The 15,985-nt window shown below is 44.3% G+C and overlaps 1 protein-coding gene across 6 annotated transcripts in view; it reads right to left on the bottom strand.

Moving 5' to 3' along the window:
• The window catches only part of GPHA2 (glycoprotein hormone subunit alpha 2), a 289,765-nt gene that overhangs the window by 24,096 nt on the left and 249,684 nt on the right, over window positions 1-15,985 (bottom strand). The window contains exon 1 of one of the 6 annotated variants that reach the window (XM_063946141.1): window positions 14,971-15,054. The exons of the other annotated variants lie outside the window; for them this stretch is intronic. The gene's annotated coding sequence lies outside the window, so the exon portion shown is untranslated. Of the gene's footprint in view, window positions 1-14,970; window positions 15,055-15,985 lie in introns of those variants that run through there. 6 annotated transcript variants of the gene reach the window in all.

Raw genomic sequence — 15,985 nt, 5'->3', positions numbered from 1 at the left:
TGATTGTCTTCCAGGTTCCAGCTCCTGTCTCAAGACTTCCACCATAGAGACCCGCACCAGCATTCCACCTGCGGTGTAGCCTGACTCTCCAATCCATTGTGGATTCATCTGTTTCCAGCTACAACACTACCTGCTTCCAGCCTCAGCTTCCAGCAGAATACAGCTTCCCTTAAAGGGCCGGTGTCCTTTCTACACTTTACCACTCTCCACCGGAATTATTATTTCTCCGCTCTCAAGTTCTACATTTCAGTTCACATTTCATCGCTCCCAAAGTTCATTTATTATTTTACTGGTTCCAGCCAGTATCCACTCCGTGCTAACAACAGTCTGGTTCCAGCCAGTATCCACAGCAGCTGTTTTACCTTCAGCAACCCAGCTCTTCCTGGAACACCAGCTGGTACAATCCTGGGTTATCTCCATTGCTACAGCCGGGCCTGGTAAGGACTTTCCATCTAGAAGATCATAAGAACTATCTCACACTACCAGTGCCCTGTGGCTCCTGCCATGCTGTAGTACTCAGGAACTGTATTTATTCTTTGCTGACTTTTACGTTTTCTTTTATTGCTGCTGTGATGCGGAGTTGTCATAATAAACATCATTGACTTTTATCTAAGTTGTCGTGGTCACGCCTTCGGGCAGTTATTATTCATGTTACTTACATGTCCAGGGGTCTGATACAACCTCCCAGGTTCCGGTACATCTCAGCCCCTACAACTGAGGCTGCCTCCCGTCAGCTCAGGCCCTCAGTTGTGACATAAGGGAAGCAACAGAGAGACCAACTATTACTTTAGTGGAGCTACCGAGTTCAGTGGCTGAGAGTGGAGTGAGGGTGCATCAATTAGCCACACCAAGAGCTCTGCAAAAATCAGCTGATTGTATTGGAGGGTGGTTATAAAGAAACCAATAGAGTATAAACCACCTCAAATCACACATGGAGTTTGACAGAAAACATCACAGTGACCCCCCAGGTAAAAGTGGTATAAGGGTTTATGGTCAGATGAGACAAAGGGGTATATTTACTAAGCTCTCGATTTTGACCGGTTTGTTGTTTTTTCATCAAAGTGTCATCTCGGGAATTTACTAAACTGAAATCTCGGCAGTGATGAGGGCATTCGTATTTTTTGGGATGTCAAAGAAAAAAAATACGAATGAATACACCATCGGTCAAACACGCCTGTTATTTTATACAACTCGATAATTTACTAAAAATTCGAATTCACAATCACTGCCGGCAATAGCCAAACACTGCCGTGAAAAAATACAAATCGTAAAAAAAAGCAGTTTTCAAATAGACTTGCTTTTTTTTACCGTGTTCTGATAGGCATGCACGGATCCGTGAGATCCGTGCATGTTTATCAGTGGGAAGGGGTGTGAAAGAGTTAAAAATCTGGGGGGGAAATTGCGTGGGGTCCCCCCTCATAAGCATAACCAGCCTTGGGCTCTTTGAGCCGGTCCTGGTTATAAAAATACGGGGGGGGAATTGACAGGGGTTCCTCCATATTTTAACAACCTGCACTGGGCTCTGCGCCTGGTCCTGGTGCAAAAAAATAAGAATTTACTTACCGATAATTCTATTTCTCATAGTCCGTAGTGGATGCTGGGGACTCCGTAAGGACCATGGGGGATAGCGGCTCCGCAGGAGACTGGGCACATCTAAAGAAAGCTTTAGGACTATCTGGTGTGCACTGGCCCCTCCCCCTATGACCCTCCTCCAAGCCTCAGTTAGGATACTGTGCCCGGACGAGCGTACACAATAAGGAAGGATTTTGAATCCCGGGTAAGACTCATACCAGCCACACCAATCACACCGTACAACTTGTGATCTGAACCCAGTTAACAGCATGATAACAGAGGAGCCTCTAGAAAAGATGGCTCACTACAGCAATAACCCGATTTTTTGGTAACAATAACTATGTACCAGTATTGCAGACAATCCGCACTTGGGATGGGCGCCCAGCATCCACTACGGACTATGAGAAATAGAATTATCGGTAAGTAAATTCTTATTTTCTCTAACGTCCTAAGTGGATGCTGGGGACTCCGTAAGGACCATGGAGATTATACCAAAGCTCCCAAACGGGCGGGAGAGTGCGGATGACTCTGCAGCACCAAATGAGAGAACTCCAGGTCCTCCTCAGCCAGGATATCAATTTTGTAGAATTTTACAAACGTATTTGCTCCTGACCAAGTAGCTGCTCGGCAAAGTTGTAAAGCCGAGACCCCTCGGGCAGCCGCCCAAGATGAGCCCACCTTCCTTGTGGAGTGGGCATTTACAGATTTTTGGCTGTGGCAGGCCTGCCACAGAATGTGCAAGCTGAATTGTACTACAAATCCAACGAGCAATAGTCTGCTTAGAAGCAGGAGCACCCAGCTTGTTGGGTGCATACAGGATAAACAGCGAGTCAGATTTCCTGACTCCAGCCGTCCTGGAAACATATATTTTCAGGGCCCTGACAACGTCTAGCAACTTGGAGTCCTCCAAGTCCCTAGTAGCCGCAGGCACCACAAATAGGTTGGTTCAGGTGAAACGCTGAAAACACCTTAGGGAGAAAATGAGGACGAGTCCTCAATTCCGCCCTGTCCGAATGGAAAATCAGATAAGGGCTTTTTCAGGATAAAGCCGCCAATACTGACACGCGCCTGGCCCAGGCCAGGGCCAACAGCATGACCACTTTCCATGTGAGATATTTTAACTCCACAGATTTAAGTGGTTCAAACCAATGTGACTTTTGAAACCCAAAACTACAGTGAGATCCCAAAGTGCCACTGGAGGCACAAAAGGAGGCTGTATATGCAGTACCCCTTTTACAAACGTCTGAACTTCAGGGACTGAAGCTAGTTCTTTTTGGAAGAAAATTGACAGGGCCGAAATTTGAACCTTAATGGACCCCAATTTCAGGCCCATAGACACTCCTGTTTGCAGGAAATGTAGGAATCGACCCAGTTGAATTTCCTCCGTCGGGCCTACTGGCCTCGCACCACGCAACATATTTTCGCCAAATGCGGTGATAATGTTTTTCGGTTACATCCTTCCTGGCTTTGATCAGGATAGGGATGACTTCATCCGGAATGCCGTTTTTCCTTCAGGATCCGGCGTTCAACCGCCATGCCGTCAAACGCAGCCGCGGTAAGTCTTGGAACAGACAGGGTCCTTGCTGGAGCAGGTCCCTTCTTAGAGGTAGAGGCCACGGATCCTCCGTGAGCATCTCTTGAAGTTCCGGTTACCAAGTCCTTCTTGGCCAATCCGGAGCCACGAATATAGTGCTTACTCCTCTCCATCTTATCAATCTCAGTACCTTGGGTATGAGAGGCAGAGGAGGGAACACATACACTGACTGGTACACCCACGGTGTTACCAGAGCGTCTACAGCTATTGCCTGAGGGTCCCTTGACCTGGCGCAATACCTGTCGAGTTTTTCCCAACGGTTTATAAACAAGTGGAAGACTTCTGGGTGAAGTCCCCACTCTCCCGGGTGGAGGTCGTGCTGAGGAAGTCTGCTTCCCAGTTGTCCACTCCCGGAATGAATACTGCTGACAGTGCTATCACATGATTTTCCGCCCAGCGAAGAATCCTTGCAGCTTCTGCCATTGCCCTCCTGCTTCTTGTGCCACCCTGTCTGTTTACGTGGGTGACTGCCGTGATGTTGTCCGACTGGATCAACACCGGCTGACCTTGAAGCAGAGGTCTTGCTAAGCTTAGAGCATTGTAAATGGCCCTTAGCTTCAGGATATTTTTGTGAAGTGATGTCTCCAGGCTTGACCATAAGCACTGGATATTCCTTCCCTGTGTGACTGCTCCCCAGCCTCGCAGGCTGGCATCCGTGGTCACCAGGACCCAGTCCTGAATGCCGAATCTGCGGCCCTCTAGAAGATGAGCACTCTGCAACCACCACAGGAGGGACACCCTTGTCCTTGGTGACAGGGTTATCCGCTGATGCATCTGAAGATGCGACCCGGACCATTTGTCCAGCAGGTCCCACTGGAAAGTTCTTGCGTGGAATCTGCCGAATGGGATTGCTTCGTAGGAAGCCACTATTTTACCCAGAACCCTTGTGCATTGATGCACTGAGACTTGGCTCGGTTTTAGGAGGTTCCTGACTAGCTCGGATAACTCCCTGGCTTTCTCCTCCGGGAGAAACACCTTTTTCTGGACTGTGTCCAGGATCATCCCTAGGAACAGAAGATAAGTCGTCGGAACCAGCTGCGATTTTGGAATATTGAGAATCCAATCGTGCTGCCGCAACACTACCTGAGATAGTGCTACACCGACCTCCAACTGTTCCCTGGATCTTACCCTTATCAGGGAATTGTCCAAGTAAGGGATAACTAAAATTCCCTTCCTTCGAAGGAATATCATTATTTCGGCCATTACCTTGGTAAAGACCCGGGGTGCCGTGGACCATCCATACGGCAGCGTCTGAACTGATAGTGACAGTTCTGTACCATAAACCTGAGGTACCCTTGGTGAGAAGGGTAAATTTTGACATGAAGGTAAGCATCCCTGATGTCCCGAGACATCATGTAGTCCCCTTCTTCCAGGTTCGCAATCACTGCTCTGAGTGACTCAATCTTGAATTTGAACCTCTGTATGTAAGTGTTCAAAGATTTTAGATTTAGAATCGGTCTCACCGAGCCGTCCGGCTTCGGTACCACAACAGTGTGGAATAATACCCCGTTCCCTGTTGCAGGAGGGGTATCTTGATTATCACCTGCTGGGAATACAGCTTGTGAATGGCTTCCAAAACTGTCTCCCTGTCAGAAGGAGACATCGGTAAAGCCGACTTTAGGAAACGGCGAGGGGGAGACGTCTCGAATTCTAATTTGTACCCCTGAGATATCACCTGAAGGATCCAGGGGTCTACTTGCGAGTGAGCCCACTGCGCGCTGAAATTCATTGAGACGGGCCCCCCACCGTGCCTGATTCTGCTTGTAAAGCCCCAGCGTATACTGAGGGCTTGGCAGAGGCGGGAGAGGGTTTCTGTTCCTGGGAACTGGCTGATTTCTGCAGCCTTTTTCCTCTCCCTCTGTCACGGGGCAGAAATGAGGAACCTTTTGCCCGCTTGTCCATGAAAAGACTGCGCCTGATAATACGGCGTCTTCTCATGTTGAGAGGCGACCTGGGGTACAAACGTGGATTACCCAGCTGTTGCCGTGGCCACCAGGTCTGAAAGAGCGACCCCAAATAACTCCTCCCCTTAATAAGGCAATACTTCCAAATGCCGTTTGGAATACGCATCACCTGACCACTGACGTGTCCATAACCCTCTACTGGTAGAAATGGACAACGCACTTAGACTTGATGCCAGTCGGCAAATATTCCGCTGTGCATCACGCATGTATAGAAATGCATCTTTTAAATGCACTATAGGCAAAAATATACTGTCCCTATCTAGGGTATCAATATTTTCAGTCAGGGAATCCGACCACGCCAACCCAGCACTGCACATCCAGGCTGAGGCGATTGCTGGTCGCAGTATAACACCAGTATGTGTGTAAATACATTTTAGGATACCCTCCTGCTTTCTATCAGCAGGATCCTTAAGGGCGGCCATCTCAGGAGAGGGTAGAGCCCTTACAAGCGTGTGAGCGTTTTATCCACCCTAGGGGGTGTTTCCCAACGCACCCTAACCTCTGGCGGGAAAGGATATAATGCCAATAACATTATAGAAATTATCAGTTGTTATCGGGGGAAACCCACGCATCATCACACACCTCATTTAATTTCTCAGATTCAGGAAAACTACAGGTAGTTTTTCCTCACCGAACATAATACCCCTTTTTGGTGGTACTCGTATTATCAGAAATGTGTAAAACATTTTTCATTGCCTCAATCATGTAACGTGTGGCCCTACTGGAAGTCACATTTGTCTCTTCACCGTCGACACTGGAGTCAGTATCTGTGTCGGCGTCTATATCTGCCATCTGAGGTAACGGGCGCTTTAGAGCCCCTGACGGCCTATGAGACGTCTGGACAGGCACAAGCTGAGTAGCCGGCTGTCTCATGTCAACCACTGTCTTTTATACAGAGCTGACCCTGTCACGTAATTTCCAACAGTTCATCCACTCAGGTGTCGACCCCCTAGGGGGTGACATCACTATTACAGGCAATCTGCTCCGTCTCCACATCATTTTTCTCCTCATACATGTCGACACAAAAGTACCGACATACAGCACACACACAGGGAATGCTCTGATAGAGGACAGGACCCAACTAGCCCTTTGGGGAGACAGAGGGAGAGTTTGCCAGCACACACCAGAGCGCTATATATATACAGGGATAACCTTATATAAGTGTTTTTCCCCTTATAGCTGCTGTATAGTTAATACTGCGCCTAATTAGTGCCCCCCTCTCTTTTTTAACCCTTTCTGTAGTGTAGTGACTGCAGGGGAGAGCCAGGGAGCTTCCCTCCAACGGAGCTGTGAGGGAAAATGGCGCCAGTGTGCTGAGGAGATAGGCTCCGCCCCTTTTTCGCTGACTTTTCTCCAGCTTTTTTATGGATTCTGGCAGGGGTTAAATGCATCCATATAGCCCAGGAGCTATATGTGATGCATTTTTTGCCATCCAAGGTGTTTTTATTGCGTCTCAGGGCGCCCCCCCCCCCAGCGCCCTGCACCCTCAGTGACCGGAGTGTGAAGTGTGCTGAGAGCAATGGCGCACAGCTGCAGTGCTGTGCGCTACCTTGTTGAAGACAGGACGTCTTTTGCCGCCGATTTTCCGGACCTCTTCTGCCTTCTGGCTCTGTAAGGGGGCCGGCGGCGCGGCTCTGGGACCCATCCAAGCTGGGCCTGTGATCGTCCCTCTGGAGCTAATGTCCAGTAGCCTAAGAAGCCCAATCCACTCTGCACGCAGGTGAGTTCGCTTCTTCTCCCCTTAGTCCCTCGATGCAGTGAGCCTGTTGCCAGCAGGTCTCACTGAAAATAAAAAACCTAAACTAAAACTTTCACTAAGAAGCTCAGGAGAGCCCCTAGTGTGCACCCTTCTCGTTCGGGCACAGAGATCTAACTGAGGCTTGGAGGAGGGTCATAGGGGGAGGGGCCAGTGCACACCAGATAGTCCTAAAGCTTTCTTTAGATGTGCCCAGTCTCCTGCGGAGCCGCTATCCCCCATGGTCCTTACGGAGTCCCCAGCATCCACTTAGGACGTTAGAGAAATACGGGGGACAAAAGACGTAGGGGTCCCCCGTATTTTTAACACCAGCATCGGGCTCCACTAGTCAGAGAGATAATGCCACAGCTGGGGGACACTTTTATTTTGGTCCCTGCGGACCTGGCATTAAATCACCAACTAGTCACCCCTGGCCAGGGTACCCTGAAGGAGTGGGGACCCCTTAAATCAAGGGGTCCCCTCCCTCCAGCTACCCAAGGGCCAGGGGTGAAGCACGAGGCTGTCCCCCCATCCAAGGGCGGTGGAAGGGAGGCTGATAGCCTTTTGTTTAAAAAAAAGAATATTGTTTTTTGTAGCAGAACTACAAGTCCCAGCAATCCTCCCCCGCAAGTTGGTACTTGGAGAACCACAAGTACCAGCATGCGGGGGAAAGACGGGCCCGCTGGTACCTGTAGTTCTACTACAAAAAAATACCCAAATTAAAACAAAACACACACACCGTGATAGTAACATTTTATTAAACATACATGCACACTTACATTCATACATACTTACCTATGTTGACACGAAGCAGTCGGTCCTCTTCTCCAGTAGAATCCATGGGGTACCTTTAAATAAAAATTATACTCACAAACAATCCTGTGTAGATCGGTCCTCTTCTTTAAATTTGTAATCCAGGGACTTGGTAAAATAAAAAAAACGGATTACCCGAACCACGCACTGAAAGGTGATCCATGTTTACACATGGATCCCCTTTCCCCGACTGGCGGGACCCCCCGTGACTGCTGTCAAAGAGGACCCCTTCAGCCAATCAGGGAGCGCCACGTCATGGCACTCTCCTGATTGGCTGTGCACTCCTGAGCTGTCAGTCAGGCTGCACACTGTAGATACAATGTAGCGCATAGGCGCTCCATTGTATCCAATGGTGGGAACTTTGCGGTCTGCGGTAGACCGCGAGGTTAAGTTTGGTCACTCTTGTGGTTGGCCCCACTTAACCTCGCAGTCTACCGCAGACCGCAAAGTTCCCACCATTGGATACAATGGAGCGCCTATGCGCTACATTGTATCTACAGTGTGCAGCCTGACTGACAGCTCAGGAGCGCACAGCCAATCAGGAGAGTGCCATGACGTGTGCATGTATGTTTAATAAAATTATACTATCACGGTGTGTGTGTTTTGTTTTTATTTGGGTATTTTTTTGTAGTAGTACTGCAGGTACCAGCGAGCCCGTTTCCCCCCCGCATGCTGGTACTTGTGGTTCTCCAAGTACCAGCTTGCAGGGGAGGCTTGCTGGGACTTGTAGTTCTGCTACAAAAAACAATATTCTTTTTTTTAAACAAAAGGCTATCAGCTTCCCATCTGCCGCCCTTGGATGGGGTGACAGCCTCGGGCTTCACCCCTGGTCCTTGGGTGGCTGGAGGGGGGGACCCCTTGATTTAAGGGGCCCCACTCCTCCAGGGTACCCCGGCCAGGGGTGACTAGTTGGTGATTTAATGCCAGGGCCGCAGGGACCAATATAAAAGTGTCCCCCGGCGGTGGCATTATCTCTCTGACTAGTGGAGCCCAGTGCTGGTGTTAAAAATACAGGGGACCCCTACGTCTTTTGTCCCCCGTATTTTTTGCACCAGGACCAGGCGCAAAGCCCGGTGCTGGTTGTTAAAATATGGGGGAACCCCTGTCAATTTCTTCCCCGTATTTTTACAACCAGGACCGGCTCAAAGAGCCCAAGGCTGGTTATGCTTAGGAGGAGGGACCCCACGCTATTTTTTTCAGAATTTTGAACACTTTAAACACTTTTTTTAAGGTACACAATGAAGCCCTGCACGGATCTCACAGATCCGGCTGGGATTCATTGTGTTAAGTTCGGCAGTGTTTTACTAATCACTCCCATAAAACGCTGTCCGTAATTACGAATTACATCGTCATCGGAAAACACGAAAATGCAGAATACGACAGCATAGTAAATGAGGCGTAAAAAATTCAAAAAGTTGCAAATTCACACATTTGATGTCATTCGTGTTTAATCTCCCTCCAAATCCCGACAATTACGAATCTTAGTAAATATACCCCAAAATTTGAGCTTTTTGGTAATTTGAGCTTTTTGGTAATAAGTCAAAGTGAGTAATACAAAGCTAATACTGCCCATTGCTCTGCAAACACCATCTCAACAAGAAGTATGGGGGAGACAGTACTATCCTGTGGGGATGCTTTTCCTCAGTGGGGACTGGGTATTTTGTTATAACTGAAGGACTGATGAATACTACAAAATACAGGCAGATACTGCAAGGCAACCTGCAGAAAATTTGCTTGGGAGAAAATGAACCTTTCGAACCCAAGCACAAGGCCAAATCAACACATGGCTGAACAACAAAAAGGTGAATGACCTACAATGGCAAAGTCAAAGACCAGATCTCAAATCCAATTGAACATCTGTGGCACTGTTTGAAAATTGCAGTTCATCCAACCAGAGCAAGAAAGGGAGCGACCCGGCACTGGTCATATAGATGATGCACATTTAATCAAGAAATACCAAAAATGGACAATTATATTTGTAAATCCTAAGTTCTGTGTCCAGCTTGGTGGTGCGCCTAGAGCCAGAAAAAACGTATGCAAGGAAGGGGAGAAAAAAGAAGGCTCTTGTGTGGGCGCACTCTTATCTAATTGTAATCACTTATAGTGATTATCCAATTAATTATACAAAATGCTGATAAAACATAATTTTATTAAGGTATTCATTAAGATCAATGTAATTGCCCATTATCAAGAATGTACATGATCCAAGGTGAGTTTTTTACACACATAAGGTTAAATTAGAAAAATGTAATAAAATGTTCTGGTCCTGCCTCAGGAAATGAGATAAGAAAGGATGTAGACACTACAAAGTCATACACCCATTTCAACCCGACCAGTACAGGCAATCTGTATTAATGAGACCGATTTGGTCAATTTAAGTAACAAGTCTGTCAACAATCAAAGGAAATTATTGTCATTGACAGGACAGTACAAGGTTCATGCTGTTTGTTGCTCAACTGCACAGATTATATTGGTAAGCTCTAGCTGTATATATACTAGGAGAACTAAGGTTGGTTCTCCAACCTAGAATATGCACCTTCCCAAAAGAAAAGTTGATGAGAATTAAGGAACAAGTGGTGATGCTGCTGTTGAAGTCACATACCACACATCATATGAAATGATTGATGCTCTACAACACTGGGTATTCCCTGTGAGTCTCCTCTTCAGGTACTGGCCCAGCCCAACACTGTTTCGCTTCCAAGATCGAACGAGATCATGCATTAGCAGTGTGGTTTGATAGTAGAGAAGGTGGGTCAGACTCCATTGAGAGTGCACCTAAATAAGAGAGGGTGACTGTTTTTGTCACAAAAGTAAAGTGTGGATCTGCTTTCTATGTTAGGCAGGAGACATCAAATCCCACAGTGGTGGTGTTGTGTCCCTGGATCATAAATGAGAGTCCACGGAAGGAAAAGTAATGAAGGAAAGAACACAATTTATTCTTTAATTGCTATGTTGAATACGATAATAAAGCAGCCATATATTGCTTATAATTGGACCGTTCAAAGCTCGGGAGGTGCAATCACAAGGTTACTGTTACTGCAGCTAGAAAATGCGGAGAATACTAGCTGAACTAGAATTCATGTAGTATGCAGAATCACTCAGAATGATGCTAGTGCCGAGTAACAGCTGAACTTGAAATTCATATGATGTGCAGAATCGCTCTGAATGATGCTAGTGCAGATTGTGTATATGATTTAAATATTTCTGCATGCAAGAAGAATACACTTGTACAGAGATTAGAAGCACGAAGAAATCACTATAATCATATAATCATATAAAATGACAATAATGTAGATTGCTAATACTGGTACATGAAGTTGAGTCTTAGTGAAAATGCACCAAGTGTGCCACCCTGCAACGAGTAATCAACCTCCAGCAATGATTGGCCCAAACGCAGCAATCAGGCGATTTTAAACCGCCCGGCTAGACACACACAGACCCAGGAAGTGAGCAAGCCCTATGGGGTGAAACGCGTTTTCCAATCCTAGTTACAGTGGGTCCCTTCAATCCAGTTACACTGGATCCCTGGTCCTAGCCGCAGTACAGGATTTCCAATCCAGCTTACTAGTCTCAGCCGCTGCATAAGAAAACTGCACTTTATCCCTGAATATACTCAGGTTAGGTACTCCATTATGTGGCTACAACTGTCTTTCTGATCTCAGCCACAGCTTATAATAGTGTATTTTTTCACTAAGATCCAGCTGCATACACCAGTAGTAGCAATTTACAGTTTTTGTCATTTTCATGTGATTATAGTGACTCCTTGGTGCATTTTCACTAAGACTCAACTTCATGTACCAGTATTAGCAATCTACATTATTGTCATTTTATATGATTATATGATTATAGTGATTTATTTGTGCTTCTAATCTCAGTACAAGTGTATTCTTCTTGCATGCAGAAGTATTCCTTGGTGCATTTTCACTAAGATTCAACTTCATGTACCAGTATTAGCAATCCACATTATTGTCATTTTATATGATTATAGTGATTTCTTTGTGCTTCTAATCTCTGTACAAGTGTATTCTTCTTGCATGCAGAAATATTTAAATCATATACACAATCTGCACTAGCATCATTCAGAGCGATTCTGCTAATCATATGAATTTCAAGTTCAGCTGTTACTCGGCACTAGCATCATTCTGAGTGATTCTGCATACTACATGAATTCTAGTTCAGCTAGTATTCTCCGCATTTTCTAGCTGCAGTAACAGTAACCTTGTGATTGCACCTCCCGAGCTTTGAACGGTCCAATTATAAGCAATATATGGCTGCTTTATTATCGTATTCAACATAGCAATTAAAGAATAAATTGTGTTCTTTCCTTCATTACTTTTCCTTCCGTGGACTCTCATTTATGATCCAGGGACACAACACCACCACTGTGGGATTTGATATCTCCTGCCTAACATAGAAAGCAGATCCACACTTTACTTTTGTGACAAAAACAGTCACCCTCTCTTATTTAGGTGCACTCTCATTGGAGTCTGACCCACCTTCTCTACTATCAAACCACACTGCTAATGCATGATCTCGTTCGATCTTGGAAGCGAAACAGTGTTGGGCTGGGCCAGTACCTGAAGAGGAGACTCACAGGGAATACCCAGTGTTGTAGAGCATCAATCATTTCATATGATGTGTGGTATGTGACTTCAACAGCAGCATCACCACTTGTTCCTTAATTCTCATCAACTTTTCTTTTGGGAAGGTGCATATTCTAGGTTGGAGAACCAACCTTAGTTCTCCTAGTATATATACAGCTAGAGCTTACCAATATAATCTGTGCAGTTGAGCAACAAACAGCATGAACCTTGTACTGTCCTGTCAATGACAATAATTTCCTTTGATTGTTGACAGACTTGTTACTTAAATTGACCAAATCGGTCTCATTAATACAGATTGCCTGTACTGGTCGGGTTGAAATGGGTGTATGACTTTGTAGTGTCTACATCCTTTCTTATCTCATTTCCTGAGGCAGGACCGGAACATTTTATTACATTTTTCTAATTTAACCTTATGTGTGTAAAAAACTCACCTTGGATCATGTACATTCTTGATAATGGGCAATTACATTGATCTTAATGAATACCTTAATAAAATTATGTTTTATCAGCATTTTGTATAATTCATTGGATAATCACTATAAGTGATTACAATTAGATAAGAGTGCGCCCACACAAGAGCCTTCTTTTTTCTCCCCTTCCTTACATAAGTTCATCCAACCAACCTGAGCAATCTGGAACAAATATGTAAGGAAGAATGGTAAAAAATCAGTCTCAATCAGCGTTTAAACCTGGTAGAAACTTCCCCCTAAAGGACTTATCTCTGTTGTTGCAGCAAAATGTGGTTCTACCACATATACTAGTGTGCTGGGGTTATGCAAGCAGCAGTTTTCAGTATATATATATATATATATATAATTTATTTTTCCAACTGCAGGTAAATAATTAGTTATGGATTTTAAAATTTACTTCACGAGACTACTGGTTTGCAATAAAAATACTGTCTGAAACAATCTGAGTAACGTGTATATTCAATTTCTGTTGGATCCTCTCCGACGGAGAAGATCCGACAGTTCCTTATTCAATTTGCGGGCGTTTTCGACTACTTTTTGTCTCGTTTTCGACATGCCAATCCGACTTTTTTTTTTAAGTCGAATTGGCATGGATGAAAACGGGACAAAAAACTGTTGAAAACAGCTGCAAATTCACCAAAACAGGTGGAGCGGCGGCAAATTCGAAGTCGAAAAATGGCACTTACTGTACATTGAATAGGGCAAATTGAAATTCACCATAAAAATGACAAAAAGTGCAATTTTTTTCGACCTGTTGGAAATTCCGAAAGAAATTTAATATACCCCTAAACCAAGATTGTTTAGCACTGGCATGCCTACATTAACAGAGCTGTAAAAATTTCCAAATTGGTAATGAGATAGCTGCAATAGGCAATCATGGAAATATAGTATACAAGAATATAATAAGCATAAATAGAAGCATGAATACAATTAAGCACAATAGCAAATACATAAATACAATCTACATGACAGCAACATGAGGTACAAACTGAGATGAGTGACGTGAGAACAATAACATTCAGATTCGTACTTGGTATCTGCATAAACCAACAGTCACACAAAATTCAGCAAAAGACATAACAAAGAACACACAATATAGATGGAAAATGGTGGTCATGAGATAATAGATATGACGCTACTTGCAAGATCTTACTTGATAGAGTGGGGAGAGGCGTGATGAGCGACAGAAGGAGCATAGGAGACAGGATGTATGTGATGGATGGAAGAAGCAGGCAGAGTGGACATGACAGAGGAGGTATGCCATAGGCAAACACTGAAGTGGGTTGTCATGGAATATTTGAAGTATTATAGGCTGGAGGAGAATCAGGTAGTATTTAGTCTAAATCCACCAAGCTAGTATTTTCCAGGTACAGCATACATTTAATGTGATTTAGGTTATCCCCCCTTGGGCTGTTTAACAATTAGCTCTGATAACATGTTTTCACACAGAAAAAAAATTACTTTTACAGCGAATCACGAAAAAACCCTATCCAATTAGCCGTGAAGAGTTTTCACCCAATAATTTTACTGCAAATTTCACTTCACCTACTCTGAGCAGGTGAAAAGTTGGGGAAAATACCAATTTTAAGGTAAAAATGTCAGAATTTGGTTCAGAACACGTGGGACACCCTCCCTAATGACTAATTAGGCACTTACAAGTTTTCAATTATTTTTAATTGGCCAATAATGACATGTAAGTTTTGGTGTGAAAAAGTGCAAAGTGATGGAATTTGGGGTTCAAGGTACAGCATAGGATAGGTATAATGGGGTGCTTTTTGAGTGGGACAAGTTTTTAGGCTTGCAGGTAGGAGTAGTCAGTCTGTTTACACTTTTTTTTGAAAGTCCCATAAAATGACCCAAATAAATTTTTATACCCATTTTTATGAGGCCCAAATTCAATTTGAGCACTAATTTCTTTAAAAAAAAAATGCTTTCAGAATATTTTTCCATAAAAAATATATATTTTAACTGCCATTTAACCCAATCTAAGTACGCCAAATATATTGAATACTGTATGACTTTTTATACACTGCTATACTGTTGTCCTATGTTAGTTTAGGATTTTTTGAGGTACAGGCTGATTTCCTCATTTTCACCCTGATCTTTCACTTTTTTGTTGTTTTGCCTAAAAGGGTACACAGACATAACATATAAACTCAAATACAGCATAAAGAAGGTCCTGTAGAAGATGTTACATTTCATAAGCTTGATACTGTACCTCATTAGGAATCCCCATAAGCCACCACTATTGCCAGTATCAGGATCCACAGGTGAGGATGGACTATTGTATATTTGCTCTGAGTGTTTGGTTGTTTGGCTCACACCATTGTCTAAAATAAATAATATATGTTTTTAAATCAGGACAGTCCAAAACTATCCTCCAACTATTACCTCGGAATAGAGGTTCCCACTCTCCTGTCCACCAAACCGGTATTGCAGTCATTCTCTTCAAAGAATTTGTTCTTGTTTAATCTTCAGTTTTAAGGTACAGTAGTGTGGAAGTTGTGTGGATGTTTATGTGTTCATATTTGCTGCAAGGTATTTTAGGTTTTTACAATCTATTAAAAAACTAATATCAATCAAATGTAACTAGGTGGTATATTTACTAAGTGAGGGGTTTGCTTTTCCTGACAAGCTGTCATCCTGTCTATTTACTAAGACTTAAACTACCATAGTCTCGCTGAGAAGCCACACTTTAGAAGCCAACTCATCATCAATGTTTTAGTCCAGTAAAGGTATAGAAACCCTGACTGCCTCTGGCGGGAAAAAAATGACATGGAAGCCCCTGCAAAAGCTAACCAGCCCCAAGCCTTTACGTTTAGGATGGCCCCGAAAAAATGAAGGGGACAAAGAGCATGGAGTCTTCCCAGTTTTACATTAACCAGTGCTAGGCTTTACCAGCCAGGGATGGTAAAAATTGCTGCCAGGGCATGATGGAGAACAGTATAGGGCAGTAGTTCTCAAACTGTGTGGCGTGACATTTGAAGGGGTGCTTGGATTGGTGGTCCAGGACTAATTCAAATTATTTATGGTAAATGTAATAGGCAAAATCGGTGCTGGTGGCTGTTTAAATCATAAAATATAAACATATTTAATATTTCTGTATAAATTTCTCAATAAGAAACTTATAGAAGGGGTGCCATGAAAATAATTCTGATACTCTGGAGTGCCGTGATTAGGGAGGCCAATCCCGGGATCGGCGGGATCCCGGGATTTGGGCCCAAAAATGCCGG

Source organism: Pseudophryne corroboree, chromosome 11, assembly GCF_028390025.1.
Source record: "Pseudophryne corroboree isolate aPseCor3 chromosome 11, aPseCor3.hap2, whole genome shotgun sequence".
In the NCBI taxonomy this organism is placed as follows: Eukaryota; Metazoa; Chordata; class Amphibia; order Anura; family Myobatrachidae; genus Pseudophryne; species Pseudophryne corroboree.
The sequence above is the reverse complement of the archived record's forward strand: the minus strand, read 5'-3'. Positions and strand labels throughout refer to the sequence as shown.